Genomic DNA, 19,284 nt, shown 5'->3' on the forward strand with positions numbered 1-19,284 from the left:
AGTGCAGTGAAGAAGTCACCATCTTCCCCATCACCCTGAACCTCAGTATCATCTCTCTCCCCACTAATCCTCTGTCTCTATTCTAAAACCAAATAATCATAAAGAACATACAGCAAAGAGAAAAAAAAGGCCCAAAACAAAACAAAACAAAAAATAAACAAACAGAAAACCTTAGGCCTCCGTAGCTCTTTGGAAAGGCACAGGTATGGGGACTAGAGGATTACTTTTATGGTGCTTATTTTCCTACTTGGCTGAAGAGGTCACACAGGTTGGTCTATAGGCCACCTGTATCATCACGCGAGGAGAAGTTAAACTTGAAGTTTCCTGGGGTCCCAGCCAGACCTGTGAATCAGAATCTACATTTTTAAGACCTTCCCTTCACCCATCCTTAAGCACTCTCACAGCTGAGAGCTTCTGGTCGGAGACTCATCTACGTGCCTTCCCTCGATTTCCCACAAGATAACCAAATCCAGCAGATATCAGCCTAAAAAAACCCTCCATAAACACCAGGAAATCCTCGTAAAGTCAGAGACAACGCATTCTATCCGAAGAACTCAAGCTCCAGCTCATCGGTGGAGACTCTATCACTATATTATTTACTAACTTGAGATAAAGCAGCGCCTAACGTCCAGTACCACCAAATTGTTCAATGCAACAGTGCTCAGGCACATACAGTCACGAGTCTCTGGAGGCCAAACACGCAAAGCCAGCCTCAGAACACAGCATTTGCAGAGCATTTTTTAAAATGGTTATTTCCATCAAGGGAATCTCATAGCTGGCTGAGTCACCCCTTACGCCAACCCACTCTCACCCCAGCTCTTCCAAAGCGTACTTAACCACCCTGGATTTTAGACCTCATTGTGCAGAAAACCGGTGTCTTAGCCTTCAGCGGAGGGAAATAATCGTCAAGAAATGTTCTTCCCGCTGGTATAAATATTTATCCTCCCCAGTTAATATATATTTCTTGACAATCTTCTAGATGCTAGGCACTGTGCTAGGTGCTGGGGTCACAACAGTGAACAAAGCACAGAAGCTGCCCTGCTCGATAGGACTATCCAGCGAGGACACCACTTCCGAAAACAAAGGTAGTTCTTTCCAAAGTCACCTGACCTCATTCATCGTCTCCTGCTGGGGTTACCATGGAGCAAGGGCAGAGAGAGCCAGGCAACCTTCTTCGGCATTTGGAAATGGCCAAGCTTGGAAAGAACTACAACTCTGTTTAAAAACAGGATTGATCCTCCTCTCTCCAGCAACCCCAAGCCCTCGCCTTCACAGGAAACCCTCACCAAAACCTGGAGTTGGCAACCGTGGTTGCACAAAGCAGCCTCAGCCAAAACCAATCTCCACTCAGGGCAGAATAAAGCAGTTGGCTGTCTGGATGGCTGAATGTCTCTCCCCGAGACAATGGTGTGTTTATGTGTTGGAGGGCTAGGGGTAGGTTAACATAAAACCCACCGTAAACAGAGCTGTTAATTCAGTTGCTGGCAGGGGCTTCTGTTATCTTCTAAATACCTCCCAGAGGGTATAAGCCCTACCTTTTCATTTGAGTTGGCAGCAGAGTTATTTTTTTGCACCTGTTGCTCTGCTCCAATAACAATGCAGTTAAGCATTGATTTGTTGGAAAATAAACAGAAAAAAGCAAAGAAAGGCATCTGCCCAAACAGCCTGAGCTGGTTTGACCGAGCGTTCATGCCAGTTTGTTTTTCCTATAAAAACCAGAGAAAAACCTGCACTTTCAGTTTGGATGCTACCCTCCCACTCCCTCAGAAGAAAAGGTGATATCGAAGAGGCCAGCCAGAGCTGGCAGGGCCAAGGAGCCAGAAGACACTGTACTTTTCCATTGGCTGGCTCTGCGAGGGCACTGAGCGGTGTCCAAGATCTGCAGAATGACATGGCCAGCCTCCAGCCAGCTCAGGTTAAGATCCTGAATCAGATTAACAAGGGCGGAGAAGGGGCCGCCAGGGTATGATCAAAACCCAAACCACATGCTTCCAAATGGTTGACTTCCAAAAGTCAATATGGTTTGGGGAGTAGGTGTGGTCTATGGGTCACCTCCCCAAGCAGAGACTCAAAGTGCCTCTCCCAAAGACTTCTTTCATTCAACCCTGGGCAACGAGCATCATGTGAAAACCGCAGGTCCCTGGACCATAGCTTCCCCAATGGGGAAGGGAGGTTAGCCATATCTCCCTGCAAGGCAAGCTGTGTAGACTCACTGCTGTCCTGCCAAGGGACTTGAGGTCCCAGGTCCCCAGTGGAAAGGACCTGAGATGTTCACAGGGTGATGCCTGCGTGAATTCAAGCACCATTATGCTCTCATCTGTCAACAGTTTGTCAATATCACATGATGCACTCAAGCCAAAAAGGGCCACAAAGAGCTAAACAAATCACTCAAGTGGAGATCATGACAACACTAATTAAGCAGTGGCATCATCACCCAGCCTTCAACATGCACTGTCAGAAGAAGCCTCTTAATACCTCTTTTTAAGCCTCGAGCAGAAAGCCTAGGAAGTGGGCAAGGCGCGATTTTGCCCTAGATTACCGCCTCCCTCCAGCTTTCTCTCAGCCACGGGGCTTTCATTATCGCCAGACCACTGGCCTACTGGGGGAGCCTCAGCAGTGGGGGAAGGCCTTGGGAATGCTGCTTCTCAAGGAGCGTTAAGAACAGGGTGTTCCTACAGAGGAGGGATATGGCTGGCTGAGCATTCCCAGGCATTCTTGTCATGAGCAGGGCAGGGAGTGGAGTGCCTCAGAACCAAATTGGGCAGCCAGAAAAATACAAGGTTTAACAACACCCTTAGTGGACTAAAAAATAAATAAGACCGAGGACACAGGAATGCAGGAAGGGTGGAGGAAGGTAAGAGGTGGGGATCAGAGCCAGGGAGGGGTCGGGATGGATTGGGACAATGGATTTGACCATGTCGAGATTCAAGTTTCTTCCCAGAGAAAGACGAAGATGCCCCAGCCAAGGAAAGATCAACAGCCACCAATTCGGAATCTCACAGACTGTATAATTACAAAACAGCAGCCAAAAATATGACAAGGATGATAGTTTATATTTATTGAGCGTTTATGATGTGCTAGGAATTGAGCTAGGTTTTATAGGAATTTTCTTTTTTTCAGCTTTTTAAAAAAATCTTTACTTTTTTGGCTGTGTTGGGTTTTCATTGCTGTGCATGGGCTTTCTCTAGTTGTGACGAGCAGAAGCTGCTCTTCATTGTGGAGCACGGGCTCTAGGCGCTCGGGCTTCAGTAGTTGTGGCTCGTGGGCTCTAGAGCGCAGGCTCAGTAGTTGTGGCACACGGGCTTAGTTGCTCCATGGCATGTGGGACCTTCCCGGACCAGGGATCTAACCCGCGTCCCCTGCATTGGCAGGCAGATTCTTAACCGCTGCACCACCAGGGAAGTCCCTACAGGAATTTTCTCACTCAATCCTTGCAATAGCCCCCAGCATTGCTACTAATATTATCCCCATTTTACAGATAAGGAGGCACAGAGAAATTAAGCAACTTACCTAAAGACACAGAGCTAGTAAATGGACTGAACTTATTATAATAAATGTATTGGAGTTGCGTTGGGGGGAATGCAGTATAACTCTTTATAGCTTTGAAAATGGATCCTTATATTTTCCAAAGATGAGGAGGATGTCTCTTAGGATCACATACTTTTATTTTTGAGGTTGAGACCCTTTAAGTACAGCTCCTATAATTTTTTCCCTAAACATGAACAGGAGGCATATTAAGCATCCTTGTGCCCTGATATGAAAGTTCTCTTAGTGTCCATCAGTGTGGATGCTACAGAAGCACCAGTTCATGGCCATGCAAACCCCTCCGTCAAAACTTCAGCCTGGCTTCCTGTTGAAAGCCCCAGATCGACTCAGGAATTGGGCTTGGCTCCTTGAAGCCACCTCAGACTTATTAGCCGTGACGAAAGAGCATCAATAATGACAAGGAAAAAACTGTGGAAAAATTAAAGGGAAATTATGCCTCCTTTGGAAAAGCATCTCATGTCTGAGCAGCCACACACAGGTCCTGATGTCAGACCTGGATGTCACACCGACGAAGGAGGACTGCAGGTGTGTCACTCCAGGAGCCTGCCTTCTATCACTCCGAGAAGAAATCTAGGAAAGTTCTCCCCCTCCTCCACCACACCCGTGACCCCGCAACAGTTTGTAAAAATGTAGCTGTAAAACACAGACAGAACTTCATAGGCTCATTCCAGTATCATCTTTGCAACCTAAGAAACAAATAACAACTGAATTTTCTCATGAATTCGAGGATCTCCTCTTGAGAAGTAGGGTTTTCTCTTTGTATGGACAATCATTAAATGACAATAGACAAGGAAGCCGAGTTCCCTTTTTGTGCCTTCCTACCAGAACGATAGACGCTCGGCACACCGGGTCTCATGTTTCCTTCCAGAGCACACTCTGCTTCTCTGAGCTCACTGACCTGTGGAGTAAGCCCTCTGGAAAATAACAATTGAAAATACTCCTCAGCAAGGCCAGCAGCTCCCTATCAGAAAGGTTTTCCGAGGCATCAAATCCCTTCCAGCCAATTATTCAGCCACCCCCCCTGTTGCTTCAGTGGACACCTTTGACGCTCAAACAAAATGATCCAAGTCACCACCTCGAAACACCCAAGGTCAGCTAGATGCGCACGATACGAATAAGCAGGGGCTCTCCCGCCAGCGTGCTGGCTTCCTGGCTTCCCAGCGTCAGGAGTTGTCACACGTTTGAATCATTTCAACACACCCAGCGGGAGGCCCAGGTACATAACCTGCAGGGCTCGGTGCAAAAGGAAAATCCGGAGTCCCTTCTTCCAAATGTGTTAAGAGTTTCAAGACAGCCCCAACAGAGCGTTAAACCGAGCCCAGGTGCTTTCTAGGTGTTGGACCCTGTGTTACTGCAGTGGCTGTATTCCACTGACTCTGGCCCTGTCCCGGGGGGTCAGTCCCAACTTTTGCCTTCGCCTGTACCCTTGCTCTATCATCATGGAAGTCAGGGGCAACCTTTGCTGTCTAAAGCTTTTCTGTCTCGAGCTCCTAAAGTAGTTAGGAGAATTAAACCAAATATGACATTGAACATGCCTGTAATAGCACCTGGCTTATGGCAGGCACTCAGCAAAGGTTAGCTATTATTATTATTATTATTATTTTATTGTTATTATCTCCATTAGGCCAAGGTCCCTAAACAACTCCAAAGCTACCCATAGGCAAGAACGTTGGGTGGGAAGAAAATACAGCCTGTTTTGCCAGAGATCATTGATTAGCTACTGCTGTTCAGAAGTCACTTCATTAGCCCTCTGTGAGAGAGTGCTGTAAATTGGGGATTCGTAGCCTTTCTTTACACCATGGACCCATTTTGCAGTCTGCTGACCCATTTTTTGAGACCCCTTCTCAAAAAAATGCTTTTAAAACGACAAAGTGAAATAACAAGATTAGAAAGGAAGTTTATATTGAAATACAATTACCAAAATACTTTTAAAATAAATGTGTGATATCATAATGATATATGTGCGTCTTTATTAGTACATTAAACAAGAATGCCTAGTGCAGGTCCGATAACTTCCATGACATCAAAGAAGTGATGAATAGTGATATTTTGAGACATCTGTAATAATTACAGCTATGAAAATATCAGTAATAATTACAGCTATGAAAATATCAGTAATAATTACAGATATGAAAATATCTGTAATTTCGCTTGGTGACAATCAGATATAGCTCTTGCTGGTGAGGAGTTTTGCTTACATTCATACTGAAATTGAATTCAATTTATATTGAATGTTGAATTTTAGTTAGATTACTGAAAATAAAAATGTACTTTTTTTTCACATCCACGTTCACAAACCCTCTGATTTCTCCCCATGGACACTAAGAGATCCTTGGACCCCAGGTTAGAAACCCATGCTGTTTTACACCAAAGACTGCTCGTTCAATTCAAAGAGCCTCTAGATACCTCTTCCACATGGCCAGAAGCCTCATTTGAACAATTTACAGGAGGCAGACCCCATATAGTGCCTTGGCAAAATAAGCAGGAATTTTTTTCAAAGCCTTTAGAATACCCAAAGTAATTAATGCCTTAGCTGTAGTGGCCAGTAGGTATCCGGAGACATTCAAGAATTTAAAGGGTGGGCAACATATATAAAGTGGCAGTTAGTCACGTGAACTGCCAGGAGGGATATCAGTTTCTTCTGGAAGCCCCTACACGCCAGGCATCAAGACAGGATGAAAACGTGCTATGTCCCTACCCCAGGTCTTGCCTGGAGTTCCCACGGGTGGTGGTTTGCGGCCAGTTCAACACAAGATTCCACTGCGAGGTCCCCCCTTCACGTGGCTCACCCACCTCCCTGCTGCCCACTGAAAACCGCATTGCGTTTCTTTCCCGAGGTCACAGTGCAGAACCAATGTCGATCGTTTTGAAAAACAAAATCCCAGAATTATTCAGCCACTCCTACTCAGCAGAGACTCACCGATAGCACCCATGTTGAGGACTGACCCTCCAATTCCATTCCACAAATTACTAATTGTTTACTCACAAGCATTTGTCCAGGTGCTTTCAGAGTCTTTGTCCAATTCCATTCTTACAACAGCCTGTGCAGATGTTATTAACCCCATTTTCCAGATGAGGAAACATATTCTCGGGCTTACATAATTCACCCAAAGTCACTCAGCTACTCGCTGGCAGAGCCGAATGTGAACCCAGGTATTCTGACTCTAACCTCGGTGTTCTTTGTACCACATTCCAGTTGCTTCCCGGCAACAAAAACTCATAGCTTCCTGCTCCTTCAGATACACAAGCAGTCAAAGCCTACTCTGCATCATTCCTCAGCCCACAGTTTCCGGCCAATGCAGTTAAGACGAGGGAAAGGTAAGCTAGGTTTTCTCTGATTTTCTCAGTGGACATAATTGAGACAGAGGTTGAATTGGGGCCAAATCTAAACTCTGTTCCAAAGAAAAGAAGTCTTGTTACTAGTCACCATGGAGACGAGGCTGAAATAATCTTCACCTTTCAGACCCCACTTATCTCATCCCATATGAGACATTATTAGCCCTGCTGAGGGAATTTTTTTAAAGGTTCCTAAGAGGGACCCCCAAAAAACTCAGTGAGACAGTCATATGCTCCAAGCTCCACGTACAAAAGATAGAAAAGCAGAAGAGTTTCTTCATATTCCAAAAAAGACTCAATAAACTTTTGGAAGAAGTCTGCATCAGGCCAAGAAAGGGCTGGCAGGCAGACTAAAATTTCTCAAAACCACAATTGGACCAATAAAGATCTAGCCCCCAAGATTGTTTATGTGGTGTCTGTGATATAGAATGAGGGGAATGTGACCGAACAGGAAATTTTAAATTCACCACAATTACAACAACATCAAAGAAAGTGTACATCTAGACGAGGTCCTACAAAAGTAAAAATAAGTAGTCATTTTAATGGTGGGGTTCATGTGGTGGTCTAATAGTCCAATCATCAAAATATTAGAGTAGGCATTTTGGCTCCTTTCGGTTTGGGGCCTGGTTTTCATCAGAAAGCATGTTTGGAATGTACCTATGCTGGCCACATTGTAAATAAATAGACAGATACTCTTAATAACAACGAAGATGCTGCTGAGAAAGGACCGGCAGGAGGCTCTAAGGGCCGTGGGGGGTGGGGGGCGGGTGGGTAGGGGGAGATTGGAAGAGAAGAGATAATGTGAATCCAAGGGACCCAGCACCTAAAAGAAACTGAAGACAGCGTGTGGTTAGGTGCTAGCGAAATCAGTTTTCAAGACGTATTTTACAGGGTATCTTTTTTTAAAACAAAGCCAGTTAAAACCCTGGTAGCTTCTTTAAATGGGCCATCCTGCTTGACCCTACTGCAAGCTTTGGTTGCTCCAAATTCAGGCGGAGGGCCTCTGGCAAGACCAGACTTTCCAGGTGGGCTGCCCAGGGGCCAGGCCAGCCATGCTCCCCTTCTGCTGACCGCTCGGGTCTTCCTCTAGGAAAAGGGAGTCCATGTCCATCCAGTCCACCCAATAATTCATGCACAATCAGCCAAGCGAGCTGATCAGCACCACACAAGCTGAGTCGCCTCCATGCGGGGCCTGAATGTTCACTGTTCAGCCGGCTGCTCTGGTGTTTTACAGAAGACAGTATCCGAGTGCCTACCCGTGTACACCAACAGCTCCCGTTGGTCACAGCACCCTCAACTGCATCCACTTCTACACTCGCACCTACTTCGGATAAATGAGGCAATTGATAAAGATGGGATGTTGTCCTGGGAACAGACTCAAGTACCCCTAGCAAAGGTTCCCAGTATCCAGCCTTTAGTACCTCCACCAGGTAGATCCCTCGGCCAAAATTCTGAAGACCCCATGGAAGCCATTTAAGGGCTCCTCCTGGTCTTCTTTCGTGTGTCATCCTTAGGAAGGCATCTCACACCCCATTCTCAGCCTTCATAGACTCAAGCTAAACCTGCTGACCTCTAGGCATAGCTAGTTTCCCCCGGTCATCAGATTCTAAGGGCCGAAGTGGATCTTATGGATGATTGGGTTCAAACTCCTCTGTCCAAATGAGGAAACAAAAGCCCAGAGAGGCGAAGTTTGTTGCTCTGGGCACACAGCTTTGCTGGGACTACAAAGCCAGATCTCCTGACTGCCAGTCACATGAGTGTCCTGTACCCTGCCTTGTCCGCACTGTGCTCCAATCACTCAAAAATGTGAATCTGGAATTCTTCAAGGAAGACTCTTAAAGAAATATCTTTTTTTCCCCCTCTGAAGTCCAATAAATTTTTTATCAAATAACCCTGAGGGATCCATGGAAATTTCTATTCAGCACATCTCAGCGTCCTGATATCGAAGCCACTCGGCTTGAACACATGTCCCGTCCTAACATTAGCTGCTGTGAGGAGCCATCCTCCCCCACTGCACTCTTTGTTTCCTGCACAGCTTAGTAGTCTGACCCTTTAAAACCCTGTGCAATTTAAATAAATGTAATCGTCACATATGTCTAACAAGAGCACAATTGCAGGTCCTCAAAACAAATCATATGATTTAAAATCGTATTATGAAAAATTAGATAAGAAAACATTAAATACATTTTATTATCTTCCACGTCTCTTCAGTTATTCAGCAACAAACTTAAGAGAAGCCCAGCTCGATATGGCTGCCGTCCTGCCTCTGTCTTCAGAGGACAATCCCCAGCGCAGAGCCGGCGTGGCTCACCCAGGCTGGGAGCCCCAGGCTGTCAGTTACCCCGTAACAAATCCAGGAGGAGAAGCGTGGTCTCCAACACCAAGGCTGCGTGGAGCCCATGCCTCCCGCCCAGGGCCCCTCCCACAACAGGAATGATCATCACTGAAATTCTACCAGAGAGGTATCTTAACAAGAGAAATGGGCTGAAATGGCAGAAAAAGATATCACTGAAAATCAGGTTCCGACTTTATATTTGATGCCTTCAAGCCGTGGCATTTGCTTTTCAAGTGTGTTAGCAGTTTCTACCGTGGCGTTCTTGGTATCCACCCCACCCCATCTCCCAGAGGTCTTTGAAAATCTCATCTGTTCAAAACAATATAGGGAGGACTCCAACGCGAGGAAGAGGGGGAGAGACTGAATTACTTTTTAATGATTTGTATAAACCTCTGTGACTGGGCTTGATATTAAACAGGGTTCCTGCACTGAGTTTTCAAAAAGCAAAGGACACAACCCAGCGCTAACTCTCACTTGGGGGTGGGCATTAGGTGGGGATGAGGATGAAATAAAACAATACAAGGTTCCAGAAAGCTAAATTCCACTTCCTGGAAATGAACTCTGACCCAAAGCACTCACATTCTGTCCTAGGACCTGATAGGAGTTCCTTCCAGTTTCCTATTAGCTAATTGAATGCAGTTGAGTAAATATTTTAACCTCTTAGTTTCCATTTTGTCTTGGCCTTTGAAGCCATCAAAGGTATTGAAAGAGGATCTGCGTAAAGTCGGTAAATTAATGGGAGAATAAACATGGAATCTTGAGTGTGAATGTAGGACTTCTCAGAGATCCAGAAAGGCCAAGGTATTTCCATGTGGGTGGGCTCAAAGTATATTTAAAAATGGAAAAAAAAAATCAAAAGGGGGTTGTTTGAGTTTAGCAAATAGATGCTTTTTAATGCAAAAGAACAAATATAATTGAATTTGAGATCTTTCATACATATGCGGCTTGGATCAAAGGCACCACCCTACCCACAACCACCTTAAAAAGGTCCCGACGAACATGCGATCTTGAACAGTAACGTGGGAGAACTTAACCAGCAGTTGTTCCCTCAAAGTTACTTTCTGATAAAAATGCCTCTGTAAGATAGTTTGGAAACATGGAGGATTGTCTCCATTATATTCATCATTTTTCAAATGTGATCATACTCTTCCAAGTGACCCTCATTTCATGCTTCCACTATTTTTTTTTAAAGTCTATCCATATAAGCCATGAGTGATGCCGTGGAAATAACGTGATCCTACATGACTTCGGATTATAAGATGGAATTGGTGAGTTATTTCAGTCTCTGAATTCTAGGTCTCAAAAAGAGGACAAGTGGAGACTTCTGCAAACTCCAAATGCAGCTATTAAAGTCATTCTTTTTTTTTTTTTTTTAAGAATTAAAGATTATTCACTGCTATACAGCTCCATAAAGTCATTCTTAAAATCTCTTAAGAGTCTTTTCTGGTAGAATCTCTTATCCCTGAAGTTCTTCCTAATAACACGACTCCATCTTTCCTGTTGGAAGTCAACTCTTCCCTTGACCTCAGTGGAATTAGCACATGGCCACCCATGATCCCCAGCTACGCTTTTATGCAGTGAAAGGCTCTATCTAAACACATCCTCACAGCCATGCCTATAGAACCAATTCCTGAATTAGACCTTCCATTCAAAATTTCTCAAGTCCAAACACTCATTCACTTTATACCTGTCACTAAGGTCAGTGCAGATAACCACCGAGACACCTGTGAACTTAGATTCACAGAAGCTTACACTTCATCTTAACAAGACACGTGCTCCCCCAATCCTAGGTAGGAGTATCCTAAATCTTGGCAAAGACGGTTGGTGAAAATGTCACGTTCCTAACCCGGTGTTGTCATTTACCAGCAAGAAGGTTAACTCCCCGCTGTTTCCCGTTCTAACCACATGGAGACAAATTCTTCTCCATCGTGTCCAAACAAAATCAAAAGAGCCCCTGTCTTAGAAGGCATTTGGTGTTGCTGACTCATGTCTGCCTGTCTGGTGACAGTATCCCATCATGGAAGAAACAAAGGGTTAGTTTGTCCCCCTGTGAAACGGCGAAACTCTTTGCCAAAATTGTTTTCCTTTTTTTGTTTTCTGAACAGAGATATACAGCTCTCCCCAGTACCCTTGCCTACCTGGGCTGCCTCACCACTTCTTCCAGTTTGGGTGCATACACACTTGCCTGTTTCCAGCCGTTTCCCAACAGCAGAATATACCGAAGAGGAATCTGCCTTTCTCTACAACTAATGGAATGAGTCAGAAAAATTACCGACAGAAGACATCTCTAGAAGGTGAGAACGCGTGCTCTGAGCCCCTACAGCTATTTAGCCAACCAGTTCTTCACCGAGAAGAACCTATCCCCAGCTTTCAGAGTTTCAGAATTCAATCCAGGGAAATGGCTTTGTCGCAAAAAGAGAGGGAAACCAGGGGGCTTTTAAGCTCACAGTGATTGGAAGACCAGACTCCAGGCAAGGAGTTCATAGATAACATCCAAAGTCACCCTGCTGCCCTCCAAAATAACATCCCAAGACAACCCAGTGAGGTAAGCACAGCTGAGGCGAGCTTCACTTCCTGACAGCTGCCTCCGGGAAGCTGTTTTATTTTCATCTATCTGATTCAAGGCAGGTTTTTCTTTCCACTCAGGTATTTGAATTCCAGATTCAAAAGAAGGCTTAAAAATAAGGACTTACCTCATTTACCTCAAGGTTCTGGGTGGGAAATCCAATAGCTGCGCGGAATGGAGGGGAGGCAGCAAGCAGCGCTCACACCACCTCCTACGGGGACAGGGAACCAGGAGTGTTACCACGTCTGAGCTCTCATCAGAGTGAAAATCAATGCACGTGACAATAATTTTAAATCATTTTGTAGGATGTTAAGCAATAAGCCACCAACCGGGAATTCCCTAAGTCACTTCCCCCTCTTCTGATTGGCTGCCGGGCCCTTTAAAAAAATAAAATAAAGGATTACAAACATTTGCTCATTTGCATTTAGCCAACTCACAGGTTAGTGTTCAAACAAAACAGGTCTAACCAGGTTATGCCTGTGTCTTGAGAACAGAGAGACAACCTGTTAATGGATGAGGAATTGATTTGGTGGTGACTGTTCTTTTCTGCTTAGAGGCTGTTTCAGGTGAAAAGCACTGGGCTGGCTCCCCAAAGACACCACCAGGAAGGGAGAATGTAAAAGCAAAGTGAGCAGAAGCTCAAATCTGGAGGAGATGATGGTATAGAGGATTCGGGGGCACTCTTAAACCTCTGTCTCATGTACTAATTTGCATTCAGTCCACTCTGCTTTGACATGAAGATCTTTGCCCTGGCCATGCAGGTACCAGGTTCTTAAGGGGCTCCTGGCCAGGTAGCTGGAAACATAGGTTCTCTCTCCAGGCACCATGATGACCTCCTTGACAATGACCCTTGGCAATTTCAGTGGACTCTGAAAAGCCCATCCCCCTGGCCCCAGGTAAGAGCTTTGGAAAATGTGAAGGGAGGGTTCTGGGAGGCAGAGTCTACCCTGAGTTGTTCAGGTAGAACAGTCAGCTCTCAACAACGCAAGAGCTGACTATCTGGTTGGCGGATAATCCAGCTTCTTTACTTCCTCTTGATACTTCCAGAGTCTTTTTTGCTATGTATTGACCCTCCCCACAGGAGCTAGAGAGGGAGAAACCAGGATGCTGTAACTGGAAATGCAACAACACACTTTGGGCAAGAAGAAGATGGAATCTGGGGGAGGATCCACGGATTTCAGTGCCCACACAATCCCCATCCCCCAGGCCAAGGGCCTGTTTCACTGGGTCACAAACACCCTTCCACCAATACAGGTGAGTGTCAGCTCCTGGCAAGGAAAAAAATACCCTCCCCCAACCGTGAACTTTCTCTTTTGGGTCTCCTTGGACATTGGCCTGACATGAGCTAAGCGTCGAAGCAGATTTCTTTAACTCACCAGGCCTCCCCTCAGTGGGAGGGGAAAGGGAATTTGAGTTTTGGCAAAGGGACAAAGATTTTGTGATCAAAACCTAGAAGTTCCTTGTGTAAAAAAAGGAAAGTCTGTATATGGACAACGACTGACTAGAACAAAAAGTAAGCAGTTGTCCTATTTAGGTGGAGTGGTGAGTGGACCGTGGCATTTTTTTCTTGCTGGTTTTCCTAGTGTGGGCACCAGAAGTGTTTGCCAAGGTTTTGGGAAGAGTAAAAGACTCTGTGGGAGGGCAGGGATGGGTTTGGGAGGGTCTTGGAACTCAGGCAGGTTTTGAAGGTTTAGGGAGTGCAGTTTAGGGAGGCTCTGAAAAACCCCTCTGTCTCCTTGGCCATCACTGAATACTCCCACCATTCCCTATCTTCACCCTGCGTGCTACCCAAAGGCCTTGTTAAAATGCAAATGTCTGATAAATACAGTGCGTGTCATTACCGCCCATTATCACATTAGCCCCAATTAGTCTATCAGCTCCAGATCTGAGAGCAGGGCCCTCAGGGAACAGACCAGTGACACTGTGCTTAAAAGATGAATCAGGAGCGATCTGAAATAGCAACCCCACCCACTGCAGGAGGGGTGGGGGTGGGGGGGGTGTGCGTGTGTGTGCATGTGTGCGTGCGTGGGTGTGCGCGCATGTGCGCACGTGTGTTGGGGGCGGAGGGGCGGCAGAGTGTCACAAGGGCCAGTATAACTCCAGGAAGCAAACTTGGCCTTGTTTACAATGTTGCCTGAGATTAACCTGAGAGAGCAGCAGGGCAGGTGGGAGGTAGGGGGTGTGTAGTCAAGAGGTGGTGAGCTTTAAAAGCAACTCCAAAAGTGATGTGACTCTCCGGTCCAGTACCAACCACCTTTCATTGCAGACTCTTTCATTTCTAGCTGAAGAGTTCCAGTTACATCTCCAATTCTTTACCCGCTCTTACCCTGTGCATTTTCCATCAGAGGACTGCTCCACTAAGGCCCTCCAGAGAAGAGTCATTGGGGGCTGGTGGTGGTGAAAGGGGAGGGAAAGATGTCACCTCATACTCACAAGCCACTTTATTTGTGGAGACTTTATGTATATATACAAAGTGCCTAACCATGTGTCTGGTCCTTAGTGGGTTCTTATTAAGTATTGGTTCTTTTCTTTACTTAGGACTTAGTTGAACCTCCCAGAAGAAAAACAAAAACAAAAATACCTTCTTCCCCCATCCAAAAGAAAAGCTAGATTTTTAGCCATGTTACATCCATAGAGAAATTTCTTCAGAGTATGAGGTCTTTTACCCTATGGTTAACGTCAACAAGTACTTACGTCAAGTTAGATAGATGGATGGTTACATAGATAGATGATAGATGATAAATAGATAGATAGATGATAGATGATAGATAAATGATGGAATGGATGGAAGTCCTGATTTTTAACTGAAAATGTTGGAAGTTGGATTTGATGCTGAAACCTTCAACTGCAAGACCCTCAAATATATCAAGCATGTCTCTCATGGATAAATTTAAAAGTGTAGCCACAAAACCATTAAACACACCAGAGCCTTTATATAAACACATTGTTAGTTTCTTGATAACCATAACCTTCAAGGAGGAATCAGGCAAGAGTCTTGTTACCATGTCAGAGCTCCAGCCCCAGCACAGATTCCATTTGTTCTATGCTCCCAGGATCTCCTGGCGACCCATAAAGACAAAGGGAAGCAGTAGAGTGATGAGACAAAGCTGACTGCTCAGGTTTTAAGGATGGGAAGATTTAAGAGAGGCAGGCGAAGCAGCCTGCTCTCAGGTCAAGATGGAGATAATACTGAGAACTGGAACCAACTCTGCAAACCCAGTTGCTCTGCACAGAAATCTTCCTGGTTTCAAGGCCCAATCAGTGTCTCAGACCTACGCAAAGACACAGAGGCTTTGAGTCAAGTCGCAGTGCTGGTTCACACAGAAGAAAGCGGGGCAGAGCAAACCAAGGCCAGGTTGTGTGCAGTGGCCTGGGGACCCTGAGTTCAGTTGAATTGTCTACTAGGAGATCCACATCCCAGAACCAATGAACCCCAGGGACCTTAATTCCTACATCAAGGCCAAGACAAAGAATCTCTCTGAGCCAGGTATCAAGCCCTAAGGGTCGAGTCTTAATACCAACACAGGCTGTGGTTACAAGGTTAATGAGAGCAATGTGCTTGCTTTGCAAAAAGAGGATGCTGGCTTACTTTACACAGCACCTTTTAACTAGAGGCTCTATGTTTATTTTTGCAAGCAACCATGTGTTTATATATGTTTCTGTCTATCATCCCCTCTTGATGACATGGAATTACCTCCGGGGCAGAATGTGACAACTATTTAGTGAGAGCCACACAAGAATATTACTCTAGGATTTTCCTGGTGGTCCAGTGGTTAAGACTCTGCGCTCCCAATGCAGGGGGCCCGGGTTCAGTCCCTAGTCAGGGAACTAGATCCCACATGCCACACCTAAAGGAGCCCACATGCCGCAACTAAAAAATCTTGCATGCTGCAACTAAAGATTCCACCTGTGGCAACAAAGATCCTGCACGAGGCAACAAAGATCCTGCATGCGACAACAAAGATCCCAAGCACCACAACTAAGACCCGGCACAGCCAAATAAATAAATAAATAAATATTTTAAAAATATATAAATTACTCTAGAACTGACAGAAACAAGAAACTCTGGTGGGGGGAGGGGAGTGACATAGAGTATTATCATCAGTTACCTTGGCTACAATCAAATAAGATACTAGCATTAATAAATATCATCTTGCCGGACACCCTACTCTCTTCTAAAAGCTATGCTTCCAAAATCATGGTATTTTGGCTTAGATTCGATTCCCAGGGATCTATGAATCCTCTGAGGAGAAACTTCCTGGGCTCTGAAGGTAGTACCTGAGTTCCATTTGGAAGGTCTGACACTGACAGCTGTCCTAACAGATACGCAAGTCACCTTTTGGCCATATCTCTTGCCCTCACATCTGTGCCTACACACTGAGAATATTCCCTGCCAACGGCATGTACCACTCACCTGCTGAGGTGGGGACAACCTTGGTGCTGGAGTTGGGGTGGGTGGCTCACCATTTTTGGAAAAAAGTGCACCATTGCATATACGCAGGCATGCACACACACACAAGTACCCCTCAGGCACCCAGTTGCACCCCCAATCTTACCTATGCACCAATGGTAAGTGTTCTCAACTTACCCTCCATATTTTAACTATTCTCTAGACACCTCCATCCTTGCCTCATTTAACTCACCCCGACCTGTTCCTTCTTTCTCTTTATCTTATTACTCTCTTTCTAGTCTTATCTCTCCTTACAAACAGCTTTACACGGTGCCCTGACTTAATGCCAACTCCACTGTTGGCACAAGCACTTTGCTTCTTGAATCAAACTGCTTTGAGCATCTAAACAGCATTTCTATCAGGATCTTCCGGAAGGCTTATTTCTCCATCTCAGAAGAGGAGGAAAGACGAGGTAAAAGTTGGCCACTTCCAGGCCACCTTCTTGCAGCCTGTATTTTCTACCTTTTTGGTGTGGCGAAGAGCTTCTTATAATTATAGTGGTGATTTTCATACATTATTTTAGTGTTAGGACTTTTTCCACTATCACGGAACCCCCAAGTATAAAACAGAATAAAGAGATGCTGCTGCAGATGGATTGGAGGTGAGGCGGCTGCAGCCTCCCCTGATCGGTCGCCCTCCCCTCCCCCCACAGGCACTCCGCCTTCCCTGACTCCTGTGTCCTTGCTCTGAGCCAGTGGAGCATCAGTGTAGCCGATACAACTCAGGGGTTCCTGCCCACACCGACCAAACTGGCACCTCCAAAGGTGGGTGACAGCAGAGACAATGATCAATTTCACATCCATCACCATCTATTTTCATTGTGAGGGCTCTCATAGTATCCCACTAATGATCAACCAGAAGGCTAGGTTCCTACTGTCCAAGAGGATATTTTAATGGGACTGATCTTGGGTGAGGGTCTCAGTGCCTCGTCTCTTTCATCCAGGGACTGTGAAAGACAACAAACTCTCAGGCCCAAATAGAAAAATGTGTAAAATCACCATCTAAATGTCTAATTCTTGGAGAGATCTTGTGGTGTTGCAAGACGAGGGCTGCTCAGAACCTATTTCCTCACCCTCAAAACAACAAAAAAACAAACAAAAAAGAAGACTCAGCTTTCTCAGAAGCCATGGGTACAGTGGAAAGGACAGAGACCAGGACAATCCTGTCACATTGACTTACCCTTCAGTTCTCAGTTTCCCTATGTGTTTATTGGAAATATAAATGCTCTCACTGAGCTGTTTGGGGATTAAAATGAGACACGTACAAAGCATCAGCAGAGTGTCTGGTATTTGGTGGGCTCTCAGGAGATGCTTATTCTCTCCTCTAAGTATGGAGCTTGAATCTCAAGAGATCCCCTTAACCATATATGAAGTTACATAAGGGTGATCAGAGAACCAAGTCTCCACGTTTCAAAAGACAAAATAAGAGAAGACAGTGATGCTGGACAAGCTATAGAAAAATGGAAGCGTAATAATGACTCTTCACATTTATTAATTTTTAACCATGTCCCAGTCGCTAGACTAAGAATCTAACTTGCATCACCTCATTTAATCCTCACAAAACTCCATTAGAAAGGTACTATTACTCTTTTACTTTGCAGATGAGGAAACTGAGCCCCATAAGCCTGATAAGTAGCTTGGCCAAGGCCACACAGTAAAGCAAGTTGCTGGAGCTCAGACCAAGCCAGTGTCATTCCAAAACAAGATTTCAACCACAACCCTTTCCAGAAAAGAGAAGCTTAACCGTGTGCTGAAATTGGATTATACTATCTTGCAGGGACAGAGAAAACCAAGCTCGGTCCTGGAAGGCAATTGGAAATGTGCATGTTTCTTGGAAGAGTGAGATTGTAAAGTTGAAATGAAAAAAAGTGTGCAACAAGAAAACAGGTCTGGATCTTCTAGGACAGTCTTCAGCCCCTGCTTCTCGATACCAAATATGTAAAAAGCCAAGCGCTCAGAATAACAATTGAGGGGAAACCCACTGGAAAAAGTTGTGACTTGGTCTTGCCTGGGAAGTCATGAGTCTCTTTTGACACAAAGGTCACCCTGCCACCCACCAGGCCTAATAGCACTAGGCAGGCTAAGTCCCACAGCATCTTAATCCAGAAATGGAAGAACAGGATGAAGAGTTGGAGTGATGACAAAGGCATTACATATGAAGGTCGAGGGCAGGAGTGGAACCCCAGCGGGGGCAGGTGTTGTCGTCAGTTTTCTCAATCCCATTCCTCACAAGCCATTGAGAGTGTCTCAAGAAAATGTAAAACACTTATCAACCAGATTCTGCTCCTAAATGCCTTCCAGATAGAAATTAGGAATTCTGGACCTGCTCATGCCTCTGGAAAAAATGCATCTAGAAACCTCAAGGGAGTGATTTCAGAGACTTGACAAGCACATCCACTGGGACTATGCAAAAAAACTCATTTGCATAAATAAACTATTCAGTCAGTCCATTCAAACCATATGCACCTGCACGTTGGTGGAATGTCAAGAAAGAAGCCCTTGGAATTATTTCTGAATAATTCCATATTTGGGGGAAATCCAGATGAAATGTCCCCACATGTATCATGGCACGTCTATGATTTTTCTCCCCTTTTTCTCCCCCATCTCCATTCTTAGCAACCACATGTGAGTTCATGGTTTGGAATTAGTCAATCTGTCTTTCTGGACAGGACAGTATACCAAATACCTATTTTGAGACCTGGTTTCTTTTATGACAGTGCCCCAGGAAAATTTTTTGAGAATCCTGCTTTAAGGCTGGAGGTTCATAGCTCTGAAATTCTGAGAACCAAAAGATATTGTGTAGGTGGGTGTACAGCAAAACTGAAATAAGGAACTCCTCTGTAAACCAAACCAAAAATCTGCACAGTCGGTTCATCTGAAAACTTCTCTCAGGAGGACAGCCCCAAGTGAAAGGGACCAGCCACAGTTTACCCACTTCCTTACAGTGGAAAACACGGAGGCCTCGAGCTCTGTTCTGCTGGAAAGGATGGGAGATGGAGAGCAAGGGGCAGAGCCACCTGACGAGGTAAGCGTGCGAGAAGAGCACGGTCAG

General features: G+C 45.2%; 1 protein-coding gene and 1 long non-coding RNA gene across 5 annotated transcripts in view; one reads left to right on the forward strand and one right to left on the reverse strand.

Annotated features, from left to right (window-relative positions):
• EHF (ETS homologous factor) overlaps positions 1-12,045 on the reverse strand; it is a 38,137-nt gene extending 26,092 nt beyond the window's left edge. For 2 of the 3 annotated variants that reach the window (XM_057748463.1, XM_057748461.1), the window contains exon 1: positions 11,911-12,045. The gene's annotated coding sequence lies outside the window, so the exon portion shown is untranslated. The remainder of the gene's footprint in view (positions 1-11,910) is intronic. The other variant, XM_057748462.1, reaches the window with a different exon arrangement.
• A 329-nt stretch (positions 12,046-12,374) lies between these two features.
• LOC130829455 (uncharacterized) lies at positions 12,375-14,936 on the forward strand. Of its 2 annotated transcripts, none has more exons than XR_009047528.1 (3): positions 12,375-12,679; positions 12,865-13,037; positions 14,322-14,936. It is a non-coding gene; the product is annotated as an uncharacterized LOC130829455 (long non-coding RNA). The 2 variants fall into 2 exon arrangements; XR_009047527.1 differs by lacking the exon at positions 14,322-14,936 and adding an exon at positions 14,066-14,284.
• The last annotated feature ends 4,348 nt before the right edge of the window (positions 14,937-19,284 follow it).

This window comes from Hippopotamus amphibius, chromosome 9 (assembly GCF_030028045.1).
Source record: "Hippopotamus amphibius kiboko isolate mHipAmp2 chromosome 9, mHipAmp2.hap2, whole genome shotgun sequence".
In the NCBI taxonomy this organism is placed as follows: Eukaryota; Metazoa; Chordata; class Mammalia; order Artiodactyla; family Hippopotamidae; genus Hippopotamus; species Hippopotamus amphibius.